Source organism: Pholcus phalangioides, unplaced genomic scaffold (assembly GCF_987345545.1).
Source record: "Pholcus phalangioides strain wild (caught in Gottingen) unplaced genomic scaffold, Ppha-v1.0 ptg000017l_1, whole genome shotgun sequence".
Lineage (NCBI taxonomy): Eukaryota > Metazoa > Arthropoda > Arachnida > Araneae > Pholcidae > Pholcus > Pholcus phalangioides.
This window is the reverse complement of record NW_028301610.1, coordinates 61,901,376-61,919,382: the sequence shown is the minus strand read 5'-3', so window position 1 is coordinate 61,919,382 and position 18,007 is coordinate 61,901,376. Positions and strand designations below refer to the sequence as shown.

The 18,007-nt window shown below is 38.9% G+C and overlaps 1 long non-coding RNA gene across 2 annotated transcripts in view; it reads left to right on the top strand.

The window, feature by feature from the left end:
- The first annotated feature begins 3,508 nt into the window (after positions 1-3,508).
- Positions 3,509-18,007, top strand: part of LOC149074469 (uncharacterized) — a 52,690-nt gene continuing 38,191 nt past the window's right edge. For both annotated transcript variants that reach the window (XR_016194353.1, XR_016194352.1), the window contains exon 1: positions 3,509-3,813. This is a non-coding gene — a long non-coding RNA (uncharacterized LOC149074469). The remainder of the gene's footprint in view (positions 3,814-18,007) is intronic.

Genomic DNA, 18,007 nt, shown 5'->3' with positions numbered 1-18,007 from the left:
AATCCGACTTCATTATTTCGGGTCCGACTCAGTGGCGTATTTAAAGGGTTGGGGGGGGGGGCTAGTGTGCTATACCCCAGAGTGACAAGTTCAGAGGGCGAAAAATTTGAGGAATGAGTGCCCAAGAAAGTTAGTAGAGTGGGAGAAGGGTGGCAAAATTCGTTTCAATCTCAATGAATTCGCCCCTGCCCAAACAGCAAGTGACTATGTCAGTGAGTGACCTAGAGAGCTTCTAAGCACGTGAGTGAGCTTGCAAATGATCAAAAGAGTGATTTAGAGCAGTGTTTCTCAACCGCCGGGCCCTGACATCATTAATACCGGGCCGCGAGTGATCAGCCGTTTCATTTTTCGTTGGTCTTGTGTTTGACCAGACCTTCCACTCACAAAAATAAATGAAACCGGGCCGCGGGCTTGCCAAGGTTGAGAACCACTGATCTAGAGCGTGTTCTAGCTTGTGAATGACCACAACAGCCACCTAGAGACAGGGCCGGACTTCGTCATTTAGTGGAACATTTTGCGGCCTTCTTCAATACAGTAAAACCAGGCCCGTCATTTATGTGGGGCAGGGGAGGGCGTTGCCCCCCGGCTTTTTAAAATACAATAAAAATTGGAATATATATATACATACATTGAGTACATGTGCTTTGACCCTTGCCCCCCCCCCCCCTGGAAAAAGTTGAAATGACGGCCCTGAGAGTAAAACCCTGTCTTAACGGTCACCCCTCTTTTACGGCTAAATAATAATTTCCCTTTATATAAAATAAAAGTGTGTGTTTATAACCACTGATTAATGGTCACCACCTCTTTTACGGACAATTTTTTCGTCCCACCGTTGTCCGAAAAGAAGGGTTTTACTGCTTTTAAAACTATAAATTTCCTTGACAATCAAACCAAAGCTTTGCGCCAGCTAAATGTCGAATGCTTTTGATGGGACCCCTTTTGTCTGGGGTCCCATCAAAAATCAATGCTTCTATTCAAGGATGCGGGGCCGCAGATTCGCTATATGTGTGTCTGTTAATAAATCTACATATTTTTCATCAATAGAATTACAAGTTCTCGTTATTTAACACAGGCGGAAAAAACCGTAAATAAGCCTCTCAGTCCGACTGTATCTTCTAAAAACCCCTTAAGCCGGGCTTTCCTAGGCGCAAGTTTTCTGCGCCGCGTACAACGTGAATCGCCCAGCGATACACTACATCCATTCACTTAGGGGCCATTCAAGTATTACGTCATCATCGATGGGGGGGGGGGGAGAAGGTGTTTCCGATTTGCTAACTTTTGATGACAAGGGGAGGGGGGTTCGGATAATGCTTACGTCATCAACCACCCTTTATGAAAATATGAAATATTTTTAATGGCATCTTACTCGGTGCGCCAAAAACGAGAAAAACCTTTCGATAGTTTGTGGGCACTTGAAGTAACATCCCCCCCCTCCCATTAATCAGTGCCCTACAGAGCCACTTTGGTGATCTCTAAATGTTTCGCGGATCCAAGTGATCTGGAAATGTGTCCGGGCCGCTTAAGTGCTCTGGAACTGAGCCACGCATCCCTCAAGTGATCCGTAATTATATGCCGCGGATCACTTAAATAATCTGAGAATGCCTCTGGAACTGTGCCACGCATCCCTCAAGTGATCCATAATTATATGCCGCGGATCACTCAAATAATCTGTGCCGCGGGTAACTTGAGTGATGTAGAACTGCACTGGGGGCTACTTAAGTGCTCTAAAACTATGCCACATGTCACTCAAGGGATCTCTAAATGTGTCACGGATCGCTTAAGTGTTCTGGAACTGTGTCCCAGGTCATTTAAGTGATCTGAAAATGTGCCACGGGCCGCTTAAATGTTCTGGAATTATACCACGGGACACTTAAGCGATCCGTAGATGTGACGCTTAGTTCATTTTCTTACAAAATTAGATTTGAGGAGGGCAGGCCGCATCAGATAACTCCCCGGGGCCATATTTGGTCCGCGGGCCTTTATGCGATTCATCATTATATGGCTTAGAGGGGAATCGCAATGAATTTATTAAAGATAAATTTTGTGTTCATAGCCTACAAATAACATTGAAATTAACATAAATTGATTATAATAACATAAAGGTATTTTCTTCCGAAATTTCAATTAAAAAAAAAATATTTTTTTTTGCATTAAAAAAATAAATTTTTGAACGGGGGGGGGGGGCGGAACGAGAGGCCCCCCCCCCCCGTGTACGTCTCTGATCCCACGAATATGCGTTAGGATTTAGAGGGGCAGAGCTGATGACGAAATTTTGCTGACAAGGGGGGGTCAAAAATGGCTAAAAATTTGCTTACGTAATACATGAACGGCCCCTTAAGCCAGGTTTCCCTAGGAGTAGAATTTCCGTGCCGCTTGCAGCGTAAAAACGCTGATTGGTTAAAAACTTGAAATTAAGGTTTTTTTGGCCAATCAGAGTTTTCATGCTGCACGCACTGTAGAAACCTGCTTCTAGAAAAACCTGGCTTTAATAGGAAAAGCGGTACGACTGTTAAAAAAAAAAAAACCCAGAATTATTGACAGCCTTGCGCTTGCATTTAATCAGAAAACATATTATTCCAATTACTTGCACGGTTTTGTAGCATACTAGTACATGATGATTAGAGGCAAGACTTAATGACTACTGTATAGCAGTAAATATAAAAAAAAAAAAAAAAAAAAAAATATATATATATATATTTATACTATCGTATTACTCACATATTTAATCAAGATTATCCCCTTTACTTTTCCTTTAACACCCGTCCTTCCCTGATTGTCTATGCCCATTTAATAAAATAACAATGGGTATATAGCCATGTCGATTACCATAAAACTCAAAAGAGTCCCATGATGGAGAAGATGCGGCGAAAGCCGGGGCTTCATATCACTGTTCACGGTAACGGTAACGGTACGACTGTTTTCGTACAGAGCGCAACACGCCTCATGCCAGCGCTTTACGTCGGGCGTGATTGGGCGACTACTTTTTTTTTGAAGGTATCAAATGCGTCGTGCATTTTTCGCTGTGGTCTTCTCCATTTTTTTCTTTCCCTTCCCTTCAGACCAGAGCATACAGACGGCAGAACAGCGTTGATGCGTCACGCTCGGAAAACAAACGCGTAGCGCGATAAAGTTACACGTTTCCACCGAAAAAGTCCTATCGGTTCACGCAGCGCAAAAAAAAAGACCTACTCCTAGGAAAAAACGAAGGTTTTACCAAGGGGTTTTTACTCCAGGGGGTTTTTACTACCAAGGGGTTTATATATTCTAGAAACCTTGAAATCCCATAACATTCGGAAGTGGGATGGAGATTAATCACCAAATTAAGAGATTAGTTGCCAAGTAGATGAATTCCTATAGAAAGATCACCGAACGTTTGAAGCCAGATATAACCGCTACAGAAAATTTGGCGTTCAAACAGTGATACGATTATCGCCAAAGTTCACGGTAAACCCCAACCCCAAACAAAGAAACGTATCCTTTCATTTCCCTTCTCGGCGTTGCGCGGGAAACTTGTATTGGTAACGCCGTGTTGTTCAAACAACATTAATGTTTTATGTAGCACGTGCTTTTTGTGTACTCGGATGATTATGTGATAATATGGATGCATCAAGATAATCAATGTTGTGGATAAATATGTGATATCAGTGTCGTGAATAATGTGATCGCATTTCAAGACATTACTTTAAATCATCACTTTTTTATGGAGTTAATATGAAGAAGATGGTTCCCCCGACTTTAGAGAAACATAAACATTGCTTTTTCGAAATTCCGCTTCTCTCTAAAAAGAATCCAGATAAACGTCATCAAACAAAGGTAGGCGGTTTTTTGAAAAAATTTCATTATGTAAGTGATTTTAATAGTATTCTGGTGCTATAAATGCAATGTAAAAGGGCCCGCAAAAGATCACAGTCTAGGTGCCCTGATATCTATTCTAGAAACCTTACCCTGATATGTTGATTATTAGTGATTATCATCGATACCATGCCCCTCGCATCCTGGAACCGGGGCCCCATAGCTTCCCACATCCTGGAGCAGGGAGCAAGATGGGATCTTTAGCGGGATCCCAAACCACACTTTCCACGGGCCCTTCCGTAGTGAATTTATAGCGTGAAAAATAATGGTAATTGTGTCCCAGGGCCGGGAGCCCTGTCAATCCCACCATTGTGGGGCCACTTGGACAGATATTCAGCGGTCCCCTGCTCTATATTTTCTCGGGCCCACCTGAAGTAAATTTATGGCACGGGTTTGTCCAGACTTTTTTGAAGGGTCCTGTTTGTGTCAAAATTTTCCATATTTTTGGGAGAAATAAGTAGCTTTGTGGAAAGCGGAAAATAATCTGGTTAATTTATCACAAAAATGGAATGCCAAATTTATGGTCCCCCAAATTTCCGTTGGTCAGATCCCTGTCTGGTGTGAAAACCAAATATGGGGCCCCAGGTCGGGTGGGGGGCATGGTCAATGAAATTTCTAGCGGAATTTCGATTCCGTAGGGAACTAAATATTATTTTCAATAGCCGTATTTGTTTCGGACATATTTTCAGTACGCACATCCTTAGATTTTATTAATTTGTTGCTCCAATCACTCAAGCTTCTTTAACACTTGCGAAGCAAGCCTGTGACAACCAGGGTCCCGAGGTAAATAGGAGGGGGGGGGGGACCACCATAAAAAGTTTACCAATTTTTCATATTTCTTGGAAATTTTTAATTTCTTGTTTTAACTTGTTTCTTTTTATCCAAAATTAATTGTTGAATTCAGAAATGGATCATTGAAAAAAAATGAGACGAGGAAGAGGAAATCCCCTGCTTTTTTTCCTCTGAACATAACACTTTTCGAGGGCTCCCACAAAAAAGTCAACCCGGGGCCCTGTTGCGAAGTAATTTTCTTTGCTGTTTTCGGTTTCAGGGTAAATGAGGTTCGATTTGTGTTGGCAAACAAAGGGTGTTTTCAATGTTTGAAATTCACTTCAAAAGAATAGGTATTGGGGCAGTGTTTCCCAAAGTGGGCGATGCAATGGTCCAGGGAGGTGATAGAAGCTACGAGTATAACATAGGATGCTATGGGTGCGCTTGAGTCAGGGGCGATGAGATATAAAAACTTCTGCAGAAGGGGGGTAATGAAACGAAAAGTTTGGGAAACTATTTATTTGAGTAAAATCTAACGGTGGGGCAGGCCATTTTTTATAAGAAATTTAAACTGCTGGGGCACTAGAAAAAAATGGGCACTCGAAGCGGAGTAAGCTCCAATGTGTTCCGTACAAATGACAGCGTGCAAAAATTGCAATTTTAATAAAATTATTAATTAATGAAAATAATAAATTATTAATTAATGAAAATAATAAATTATTAATTAATGAAAATAATAAATTATTAATTAATGAAAATAATAAATTATTAATTAATGAAAATAATAAATTATTAATTAATGAAAATATTAATAAATTATTAATTAATGAAAATATTAATAAATTATTAATTAATGAAAATATTAATAAATTATTAATTAATAAAAATGTTAATTAATAAATTATTAATTAATAAAAGTATTAACCAATGAAATTATTAATTATTAAACCCATTAATTAATTATAACTTTCTGTGTGTGTTAATGCATAACATGCAAACCAAGGAGGGCGGAGTTGTACAAACTTGAAAAAAAACATAGCAAGAAATCTGTCAGAAGCGTTTACAGAGCGAGCTGCAATCAAAAATTATACACAATGGGGAATAATGACACATTGTGTTGGCATTGATTCAAACCAATATACACTCATGTCCGTAAATTAAAGATAATGCCAGCTCCGGCAAATAAAGGTTCAGAAACAAAACAAACGTTACTTATTCATAAAGCCCATTTATTAAACAAAAGATAAAGAACAAAAACGATGGTGTATGTATGATACCATTCATAAAAACTACGATTTTTGCTCTCTGGAGCAATTGTAAAAAATATCTCCTTTACAAAAACTTACTATTACATGGTTGGTATGATGGTTAATACATTGTATGTCTCCCATGTGATGAAATACAGTCCGTACAACGCCTAGGCATGCTGAGTATCAAATTATCGATCTGATCTTGGGGAAGATCACTCCACTCAGCAAGCAATGCTCTCCGAAGTTCCGGTACACATGTAGGAGGTGGTTGACGGGCTGCAACTCGTCGGCCAAGCATGTCCCACACATGCTCTATCGGATTCAAGTCAGGTGAGAATGCTGGCCATTCCATACGGGTTATATCCTCAGATTCAAGGCATTAGTTTACGATGTTTGCTCGGTGAGGACGGGCGTTGTCATCCATAAACACAAATTCTGCGCCCATGGCACCCCTAAACAAACGTATATGTTGTTCCAGAATGATGTCCCGATAAATTTGGGCTTTCATGGTTCCGGTTTGAACATGCAGATCTGTTCTGGGACCCAGTATAATTCCACCCCAAACGAGCAATGCTGCACCACCGTAACGGTGTCGTTCAATGATGATGTCTTTGTGGTAACGGGTACCTGGCGTTCTCCATATGAAAGTCCGACGTGAATCAGACTGCAAGCTAAACCTGGACTCGTCGGAAAACATCACACAAGCCCACTGTGACGATGTCCACATTGCATGTTCTCTACTCCAGGCTAATCGCTGCCGACAGTGAGTTGCCGTGAGCGGAATACATCTGACAGGCCTGCGAGCATATAGACCGATATCTCCCAAACGTCTATACACGGTTTGCCTTGAAACTGTGGTACCCGTGGCTGCAGATAGCTGACGAGACAGGTTGGATGCTGTGTTCCGTCTGCTTCTTTTGGCAGTTACTGCCAAATACCGGTCTTCATTCGGCGTTGTAACTCGGGGGCGACCTGTATTGCAACGTCTACTGACATTTCCGTTATCTTGGAATCGTTGCCAAAGCCTAGAGATGACACTTTGGGCAATTCCAAGTTCCTCGGATACTTCCATCTGAGTACGCCCACATTCCAGGCGGCCGATAATTCTACCACGTAAAAAATCATCCACATGCGCCTTACAGAACTCTTGTGAACAATTTCACTTCTTTGCCACCATTCCTTATATACCCTCCTCTTACACTCGTCATTGTGACGTACTATCGGCATCATCTGGTGGCTTCCTGAAATTTGCATATCATTCTTGCAGATGTGTGTGATAATTCTACAGGTGAAATTTTTACTTTAGATTTCGATTTCCGTGTGATTCTGAATTATTCTTAATTTATGGACATGAATGTAAAAAACATATGCGGGGTAGAAAATTATTGCAGGTACAAAAGTAAGCAAGATAACATTGTATAGCAGATGCAGAAAAATTATAACGTTTTTCAAAAAAAGAGATTCATCTCTTCATCGAAAACAACTAGAAACCGAACTTAAACAACCAAAATTAATTTTAATCATTATTTGGATGACCATACGTCTCGTATTTCCCGGAACATTTCTGTATTTCCATGTGAATTAATAATAGACTACTAGTACACAGGAAAGAATGGCCTGATCTAGTTGGAAAATAACTAAGTTGTCAACACTGTTTTAGCTTGAACAGGCACTAAAGAAACACATGCGAACACTCAAACTTTAGAATGGAAAATAAAAATAAGAAAAAAAATTCTACCTCTTTCCGATATTAAAATGTTGATGTTGATTTCTTTTTTTTTTCAATTAAAACAAGATGGATTTCTCTATGGATCGCAAACATTTTTTGCAGCAGCTTGTCCCCTTCACATAAGAAGGCCTCGCCATTTTGGAAGTGACCGGACAGATATCCTTGGCACCACAGGTTGTAGTGACGGCTGGTTCTGCTGAAATAGCCGATCGCTGCTCTAGCTTGTGTGGCAGCGTTGGCCTTCTTGTCGCTGAAGGCTTCGGTCAGCTTGGCCCAGTCATCATTTCCTTCAACGTGTACCTCTCCGTGCAGGAAGCAAGCAGAATGCGTTTTAATGTTATGTTCCATATTTCTGAATAGTTTTAAAGTTCTTATTACATTTATAATCCGACTGAGTCACTTCTAGAGGAGACGGTATTGACTGACTGACAATACAGACTCTGCTCTAGACGGTATTGACTGAGTACGGATATGTGGTCATGTTAAGATTAACTGTCTATTACAGCAGCGTTTCTCAATCTTTTAGTATTTGCGACCCAATTTTCAATCATAATTTTCATCGCGCCCCTCCCCCACAAGTGCAGTGCAGGGGGGCACACCCCCCCCCCCCCCACCATGAAATTTTTGGAACTTTCATATGAAATATTACATTCAAATAATTTGCTGAAAATTACTTTTATCAACTTATTTTAAACGAAAATAAAACAATCTTTCCTCTGAGAAAGTCACGAAAATACTGAACAATATGGGATGTATGTCAACCCATTCACAACAATTAGAAAAATCATCCCTCCCAACAGGGAGCTCTGTATCCCCCCGTTCCCTATCGCTATCGAATCTATCGTGAATGTGTATGTAAAGGGGCCTACACACGTTCAGTTATGCCTGCACAGTTATACCTGTACAGGCATAACTGCGCAGGCATAACTGAACGGTTCGATGCATCCACACCATTCAGTTATACCTGTGCAGGCGAAGCTTCTGGAACCGGTTCTAGGCAATCTGTGGGGATATTTTCGTTGTTCGATATCTGTCTTCGAGGTCTTTTGATCAGTTCGGATTTTTTCACATAGTCTACAAAGTTCGGAATTTTCTAGTATGATTTCCACAGATGATGCTTTGAGTGTAGTTGGATTGGTTATGGCACTGAAAGTTATTGACTCAAAAAAAAGAAAAAAACGGGTAACGTGGTGCAAAGATTGGTGAATGATCGCTATAACGTGAGGTTGTTGTAACGAACGTCAACTGTCTACGAAAACAAGCATCGTTTCTCCTCTGAATATACGGATAAGGGATACATGCTCCTCCAGCATCGTTTGATAGAATTTTTTTCCCGCGATAGCGTCGATTTAAAAAAAAAAAAATTGATTTGGAAAATTTTTATGGTAACTCACGTAGTGTTTTTCTTTGAAAGAAAACAATGCATTTTTCGCGCGACCTCTTAAGATTAATTCAAGTCAATTCGAAATTGACTTATGGTATGTATATTAATAGTATTACTCAATATATGATATAATTATATTATCAATCGTATCTCTCTCTCAGAATTTTTCGATTGTTTTCTTACGTTTAAAACTAGCGTAATTTCATCTGAATTTTTTCTTTCAATGTTTGAGCTGAAAGTTAAAATTCGTTGCAATCTGACGAGATGTGCTCAAAAACAAATTCAATGAGATTCATTAAGAATTACATGTAAAAGAAAATAATAAATTTATTATTTTCCCGTGAGTGATTTTTGTCCCGTTGATGCTTGCTGGTTTTCGGTCAAGAAAGGAGTGGGAATCCGGCGTTTGAAATTACAAACAATTGCAAACATTAACTGACTCGTATAAACACCTGCTTGATTTCTAGGAATCTTGATTTCTAAAGGAACTACATGTGAAAGAATACTAAAATAATCTGACGTTATATACGGGGCCTCTAAAATCTCCAAGAACCCTGGTTAAAAACCTCTTCTCTAAATAATCAATAAACAATTAATAGTCATAGCACATTATTTGAATACAGAGTTTGTGTGTTTCGGTGTATAATTTCGGGCAAATTTATTGAAAAGAGCGATTTCAGAAACAAAATTGCGAATTTTAACAATGGTCGAAATATTTCTAAAATTTTATTTCGATTTTTTTATTCGATATGAAATTGTAAGAAAATATCGTGAAAATTAGGCCATTAGAAGATTTCCTTCTAATTAAATGGAATCCCTCTCCAAAACATGTTATTCAGTTATTATTGTTCTATTACATTATCAGTGAAAAAAGAAGAGGGAAGAAAGTAGGGCGAATATAAGAAAGCGGGAAAAAATAACTGCACAGTTATACCTGATGGCCCATACACACGCTCAGTTATACCTGCGCAGGCATAACTGTACAGTTATACCGAATCGAAAAACCATTCCCTTCAGGTCGCCTGCGCAGGTCAACTGACGGCCCCTACACACGCTCAGTTATGCCTGCACAGTTGGACTGTACAGGCATAACTGCGCAGGTATAACTGAGCGTGTGTAGGGAGGTCCCTACAGTCAGTTGACCTGCGCAGGCGACCTGAAGGGAATGGTTTTTCGATTCGGTATAACTGTGCAGTTATGCCTGCGCAGGTATAACTGAGCGTTTGTATGGGCCATCAGGTATAACTGCGCAATTTTTTTCCCCCGCTTTCTTATATTCGTCCTTCTCTCTCTTTCTTCCCTCTTCTTTTTTCACTGATAATGTAATAGAACAACTGAATAACTTGTTTTGGAGAGGGATTCCATTTAATTAGCAGAAATTTTTCTAATGGCGTAATTTTCACGATATTTTCTTGCAATTTCATATCGAATAAAAAAATCGAAATAAAAGTTTAGAAATATTTCGACCATTGTTAAAATTCGTAATTTTGTTTCTGAAATCACTCTTTTCAATAAATTTGCCCGAAATTATGCACCGAAACACACAAACTCTATATTCAAATAATGTGCTATAACTATTAATTGTTCATTGATTATTTAGAGAAGAGGTTTTTAACCAGGGTTCTTGGAGATTTTAGGGGCCCAGTGACATCAGATTATTTTAGTATTCTTTCACATGTACTTCCTTTAGAAATCAAGCAGGTGCTTATACGAGTCAGTTAATGTTTGCAATTTCAAACGCAGGATTCCTACTCCTTTCTTGACCGAAAACCAGCAAGCATCAACAGGACAAAACTCACTGCAATTTATTATTTTCTTTTACATGTAATTCTCAATGAATCTCATTGAATTTGTTTTTTGGACACATCTCGTCAGATTGCAACGAATTTCAACTTTCAGCTCAAACATTGAAAGAAAAAAATTCAGATGAAATTACGCTAGTTAAACGCAAGAAAACAATCGAAAAATTCTTTGAGAGAGATATACGATTGATAATATAATTATATCATTGAGTAATACTATTAATATGCATACTATGCTTAATAATAAGTCAATTTCTAATTGAGTTGAATTAATCGTAACAGGTCGCGTGAAAATGCAGTTTTCTTTCAAGGAAAAACACTACGTAAGTTACCGTAAAAATTTTCGTCAAAAAAATTATTTTTTTTAAATCGACGCTATCGCGAAAAGAAAATACTATCATACGATGCTGAAGGAGCATGTATCCCTTATCTGTATATTCAGAGGAGAAACGTGCTTGTTTTCGAAGATACAGTCGACGCTCGTTATGAGAACTTCACGTTATAGCTATCATTCACGTTATAGCAACAAAGACTGGTAGGGTAAGTCCCAAATGTTTTATGTTTTACTTATATAACGACCGTCCCAATCAGGCCCGACCACACCCCCAAGTCTGCCCCTCGCTACGACCTTGCTCCAAATATAACGTCCATTCTCGACGAGACGAAGGGGTCGTTATATCGGGTGTCGATTGTAATACCAAAATTTCTCTTTTATTGCCTATACGTATTGTCATAATCACTGTAGATATGGATAGCATTCTTGATAAGCATGAGTAGGCAGTAGTGCCTTTTACTTGAGTCATGAAAATCGGTCATTATGAGAGGTTTTAGTAACATCAAAATACATTATTGTACTTGTGGTGTAGATTCAACAAACATCTTCCGTTACAGCAGTCTTCCTCAAAGTGTGCGTCGCGGCTCTTGAACGTCACCCCCATGCCCCTTCCCACCCACATCCTGCCGCAGGGCACAGAGGCTATTCTCTTTGACGATCCGCCACTATAGTGAATTTTTTAACGTGGGAAAAAAGAATGATTGGAATCATCTCGGGCTCTGAAACCAGAATCCTGATCCCAATCCCATCTTTGTGGGGGTTGGGGGGAAATGGCTCGAATAATGACAATATTCATTAGTAAAACCAGCCCCCGGGGATGCAGGACCCCAGATGGTGTGGAGATCTGTGACAGTAGGCTTTACCGATCAATTTACAGTTACAATACATCTGGAATGTACAGCGCACATTCAAAGGGAGAAAAAAACACTTTAGCTCTGATGAAACAAGTACGAATTTCTGTGTGCAATATTAGTTTTCTTTTTTCTTTTTTTTGCCCAAGGCCCATATTTACAAAGGCTTCCTTGGTAAAATGGTCTGAGTTTTCGAAAACTGATGTTTTCCTCTCGTCCCCCCATCACCCCCTTGTGTCCATTCATAGCTTGAATAGTCCTACTTTGGGAAACACCGATTTCATCACTCCACCAGAGTTTAGTTCAGAGTTCAGTTTAGTTTAGTTTTCACGACTCGAGGTTTATAATGACGAGCGATCTTCGAAACGGGCAGCGCGAATGTTTGGAAGAATTCATTGAAATGTATAGGAATAAGAAATGCTTGTGGCAGGTGAAAACTAAAAATTGCCAAAACAAAATTAAGAAAGATGATAGTTATGAGAGATTGGTGTGGAAAATGAGAGAAATAGATCTTCTAGCGAAAAGACACAGTGTGTTAAAAAAATAAACAGTTTGCGAAGAGGAATTGAAAAAAAAAGAAGCTTTGAGTAGGTATCTTGATCCATTCTGAGAAAATTAGGCCAATCTTTTGGTACAAATCTCAATTCCTGTAATAATTTAACGTGCTAATATTGTTGCCTTTTTTTTAAACCAATCTTTGTACCACGTTACCCGTTTTTTTCTTTTTTTTTGAGTTAATAACTTTCAGTGCCGTAACCAATCCAACTACACCCAAAGCATCATCTGTGGAAATCATACTAGAAATTTCCGAACTTATAGACTATGAAAAAATCCGAACTGATCAAAAGACCTCGAAGACAGATATCGAACAACGAAAATATCCCCACAGATTGCCTAGAACCGGTTCCAAAAGCTTCGCCTGCACAGGTATAACTGAATGGTGTGGATGCATCAAACCGTTCAGTTATGCCTGCGCAGTTATGCCTGTACAGGTATAACTGTGCAGGCATAACTGAACGTGTGTAGGCCCCTTTATAATCTGCATGTTAGCTGATCGAGAGAAAAAAAACTGCAGTAGAGGACCCCTTTATTCGTGGGAGTTAACGACATTCGGTTGGGGGGTGGGAGGGACTGCGGAAAGAAAAAAAAAAGGAGTAAAGAAGAGAAGGGAGATGCTTGTGGAGGCGAGATCACGGGAAAAAAAGAAAGAGTTTGTGTGTGTGTTTGATAGGAAATAGTTTTTTTTTTTGCGCTGTCTATTCAAGTTAATATTAAATTATTTAAAATTAAAAGAAAAAAAAAACAATGGATTTCAAGTGATTTTATTCTAGAGGAGGTGAATACGGTTTACAACGGTATTAAATACATATTACTGCTGTAGATTTGTACAGAAACATGGATAAATTTTTAAGTGGGCGCAAGCGAGCAGTAGACGAAGCATGGACAAGTGCACAGAGTAGCGTGGTTCCAAAAATGAAATCAAGAAAATATTCTCACGAATACTTAAATTTCGGTTTTACCAGCACTGAAGTAAATGAAGAAGAAAGACCTTTATGTGTCATTTGCTCAAAAATTTTGGCAGCAGACAGCATGAAACCTAATAAACTTAAACGGCATTTGGAAACGCTTCGTGGTGAGTACGTTAACAAACCCCGAGAATTCTTTGAATTGAAATTAAAATCACATGAAAAGCAAAAATCATTTTTTATAAGAACTTTGTCTGTGAATGAAAAAGCTTTACTTGCCTCTTACAAAGTTTCATATAAAATAGCCAGATGTAAAAAGCCTCACACCATAGGTGAAGAGCTTATTTTGCCAGCTGCAATCGAGATTGTAGAAACTATGGTTGGGGATAATTTTGCCAAACAATTACAGTCCATACTTCTATCAAATGATACTGTTGCTCGTCGAATTGGTGATATAGCTGAAGATGTACAGCATCAGCTTTTCGAGAAGTTACGTGACAAATTGTTTTCAATTCAGCTTGATGAGGCAATAGATAGCAATAAAGATGCTCATCTCATTGCTTATGTTCGATTTTGTGATGGTACGTCAGCAGTAGAAGAACTACTTTTCTGCAAACAAATAGAACTCAAAGCAACAGCACTCTCGTTATTTGCTATCTTAAATGATTTTATAAACGACGCAAACATAGAGTGGAAAAATTGCGTTGGAGTATGCACCGATGGTGCTCGTTCAATGTCTGGAAAATTGTGAAACAAAAATCCCCACAGTGTGTCTGGACACATTGCATGATCCATAGAGAAGCTTTGGCTTCCAAAGAAATGAGCCCTGGTCTTAATAACGTGCTAACAACGGTTGCGACTGTAGTAAATTATATAAAAATGAGACCCCTAAAATCAAGAATTTTTTCTGCACTTTGTAAAGATATGGGTGCAGTACATTCAGCGTTACTATTTTATTGCGAGTCGCGATGGTTATCACGTGCGAAATTTTTGTAGCGTGTTTATGAATTAAGAGATGAAATCGCAATTTTTCTAGAAGAGGAAAACCGACCGGAAGCCGAGATGTTTCAAGATCGTTTATTTGTGATGAAATTGAGCTACTTGGTAGACATATTTGATAAATTAAATAAATTGAATCTTCAACTCCAAGGAGCAAATACACATATGTTGGATACAGTGATAAAGTTAATGCTTTTTGTAGAAAATTAGAATTGTGGAGCAGAAATTTAAAGCAAAAAAACTTAGAAATGTTTGCAAATGTGGATGAATGTGTTAAAACTTACAAAGCTGAAGAACAACATGTGAAAGTGGTTTTTCTAACCATTGAAAATCATTTATCCATTGAAAATCATTTATCCATTGAAAATCATTTATCCATTGAAAATCATTTATCCATGCTGGCAAAGAATTTCAAAAAGTATTTTCTTGCTGACGACAACTTGGTAGCAAGTTACGAGTGGGTTAGGGATCCATTTCGAAATGCTCCCCATGGTCTCTCAACTGCTGAAGACGAAATCTTCATAGATTTCACGGCAAGTGGCGAAATAAAAAGACAATTTAGTAATAAATCACTCTTTGAATTTTGGGCAGGGGTGGATGATGAGTTTTCTGCACTGAAAGAAAGAGCATTTCGTATACTGTTACCATTTTCAACATCCTACCTTTGCGACACCGGATTTTCTGCAGCGGCTGCTTTGAAGACAAAATATAGATCTCAACTAAATATAGAAAAAGAACTCAGAGTGTCCATTTCTAATATTAAACCTTCCTTCGAAAAACTTTGCTCTTCAAGACAAGCACAAGGGAGTCACTAAAAATAATTGAACTTGTTTTTAATTTATATTGGTATTCTAATTATTAAATACATTGTGCAGTACTGATAAAGTCCTATTTGAAGTGTATTATATCAGTGTAAATGTGAATTTTATTTTTTATTATCTTATAATGCATTTTGTTTTGCTTTCCTTTCAGAGTAAAATAATCATTTTTTTAAACAATACATATTTTTTTCGATATGCTAGCGCCCCCCTTTCAGTACTACAGCCCCACAGGTTGAGAATCGCTGTATTACAGCATATTGGCTCGCTATGAGATGTAGCAACCTCAGGAGCTCGAGATGCGTGCTCTCTCTCTCTCGCAGTTACATCGAGAATGCCTAATGGGGAATTCGAATACGATGAATTCGCCCGGGAATTCCTAAAACAACACAACAACAGATGAAAAACAAATATTCAATTTAAAAAAGAATCTGAACAAAAAGTAATTTTACACAAGTTCGCATTTGTGAATAATAAATTCTCAACATTAAATTCTCGGTTATAATAATCTTAAATCTCGCCTTACGTAGCACAACTCCTGCTAAAAAGGCATTGACATAATACCCCAGGTCCTGATTGGTATTTTTTTATGGTTTGTTATTACTGTATGGTCCCACTTGAGAGTGATCATTGGTTAGCTTCATTACAAAGAGATATTGTCATCAACACATCCCTCCAAAGACAGACGCCTTGCCATTCTCCCCTTCCCCCACCTCTCTAATTTTTACAAACATTTGAGATTTATAGAATGGTGACGGAATTACTCTTCAAGTATCGTATACTCACATAGTGGGGTTCAGTATACACAGAAACACTCATAAAATCACAATACAGTGGCACCTCGTTAATACGACTCTCATTTATACGACTTTTGCTCATTTACTCATTCATTATACATGTTTGGCATCGTTTGCAGTTTATTCCTATATACATATTAATGTTAAAATATTTAATTTATCAGACGCAAAACATCAATCACACGGCGTTTTCATTTCACCTGGAACCCCAAAACTCTGTAAAAATTTCATTTTTGTCAATAGGATTTCAATTTTTTTTTGTAGGTAGCAAAAGACGTCACTGAAATGAATATTTTTACCAGTATTATCGCCAGAAAAGCCATAATTTTAGTATGATTGTAAACGGATACATAAACATTCAGCAAGCTGATGACCCCTTTAAAGTGGGCTCTAAAATGGTTTGTTTACTGTAGGTTTTTGAGAACTACAGAAACGCGGCGAGCCATAAACAAAATAATTTACATTTCTCGAAAGGTAACTGTACTAGATGAACAGACCATACTACTTCACATACTACATGTTCCTTCCGAGTTTTTCCATTGCATTAGTGCTTCGTTTCCCAGTATTATTTCTGAAGCATTTGCAACTGGTCTGCTAGTGAGAAACAAGTACAATGTATGAGTTCGTTATTTCATTTTGAGTAGAATTTCCTTTGGTTGTGGTACGTTGCTTGCTAGCTGGCTGTGTAGAATCAGCTTTTCTTAATTTCTGAAAAAGAAAAGCCCCTCCCCCTCCACCTTTCTTGAATGTAAAATATGAAAATTTCGACAAAAAAAATCTGGATCTATGAAAGAGTGGAACTTGTGAAGAAATTAAATATGCCAAGTTACTTTTGGAGACGGTTGCGAAAAAAAAATATATATACACTGGTGAAATAAATTAAGAGAATTTGCATATTTTATCGAATTTCATGAAATGAACTGAACTGAATATAAAATCACTGCTTCTAGACAAAAATGCAAATCTTGTACATCAAATACGTAAGCGTACACGTGTGTGTGTAGGCGGAGCCAGTAGAGAAACAGGCTTTTTATAAGCGCGCGTAAGTTAAGACGCATTTCGTTCGCTAGCACACCTCGGCGAATTTCTTGGTGTTATTTTGCAGCAATCGGTTAATTTCAAATTTTAACAGTAAACATGAGTAACCACCGACGTTTAGATGATGGAATGAGGTGGCGAATTGTGGTGAGGGTAGAAGCAGGCCAATCTCAAGTCCAGATTTGTAGAGAGTTCAATTTAACGCCCAGCGTCGTGTGTAACTTACGGAAACAGTTCCAGGATACCGGATCCATCGAGAGAAAGTCTGGGCAAGGTCGTCCAAGAGCCACGACGGCCAGAGAAGATCGCCATTTGTCGATTATAGCGAGGCGTAACAGGAGTGCTACAGCTTCTCAGCTCTCTCGTGACTTGTATGCAGCCACAGGAACCCGTGTATCAAAAAGACTTCATGAGAGAGGGTTGTTTGCAAGAAGACCTGCTGTTTGCGTCCCGCTCACTTCTACGGACAGAAGAATCCGTTTATCATGGTGCATAGAGATTGGAGTATGGATCAATGGGCGACCGTTCTCTTCACTGATGAGTCCCGGTTCAGCCTAAGCACCGATTCTCGCCGTACGTTCATATGGAGAGAACCAGGGACCCGCTACCTACCCTCCAATGTCCGCGAAATCGACCATTATGGCGGAGGAGATTTAATAGTCTGGGCAGGCATCATGTTGGATGGCCGCACACCTCTCCATGTCTTTGAAAGAGGCACTGTGACTGGTGTGAGGTATAGGGATGAGGTCTTGGAGCCCTATGTTCGCCTTTTCAGGGGTACAGTTGGCCCTGAGTTCATTTTAATGGACGATAACGCGAGGCCACATAGAGCTCTTCTGCTCGACGATTTTCTAGAGAGTGAGGATATTCGCCGGATGGATTGGCCAGCCAGATCTCCAGACCTTAACCCTCTAGA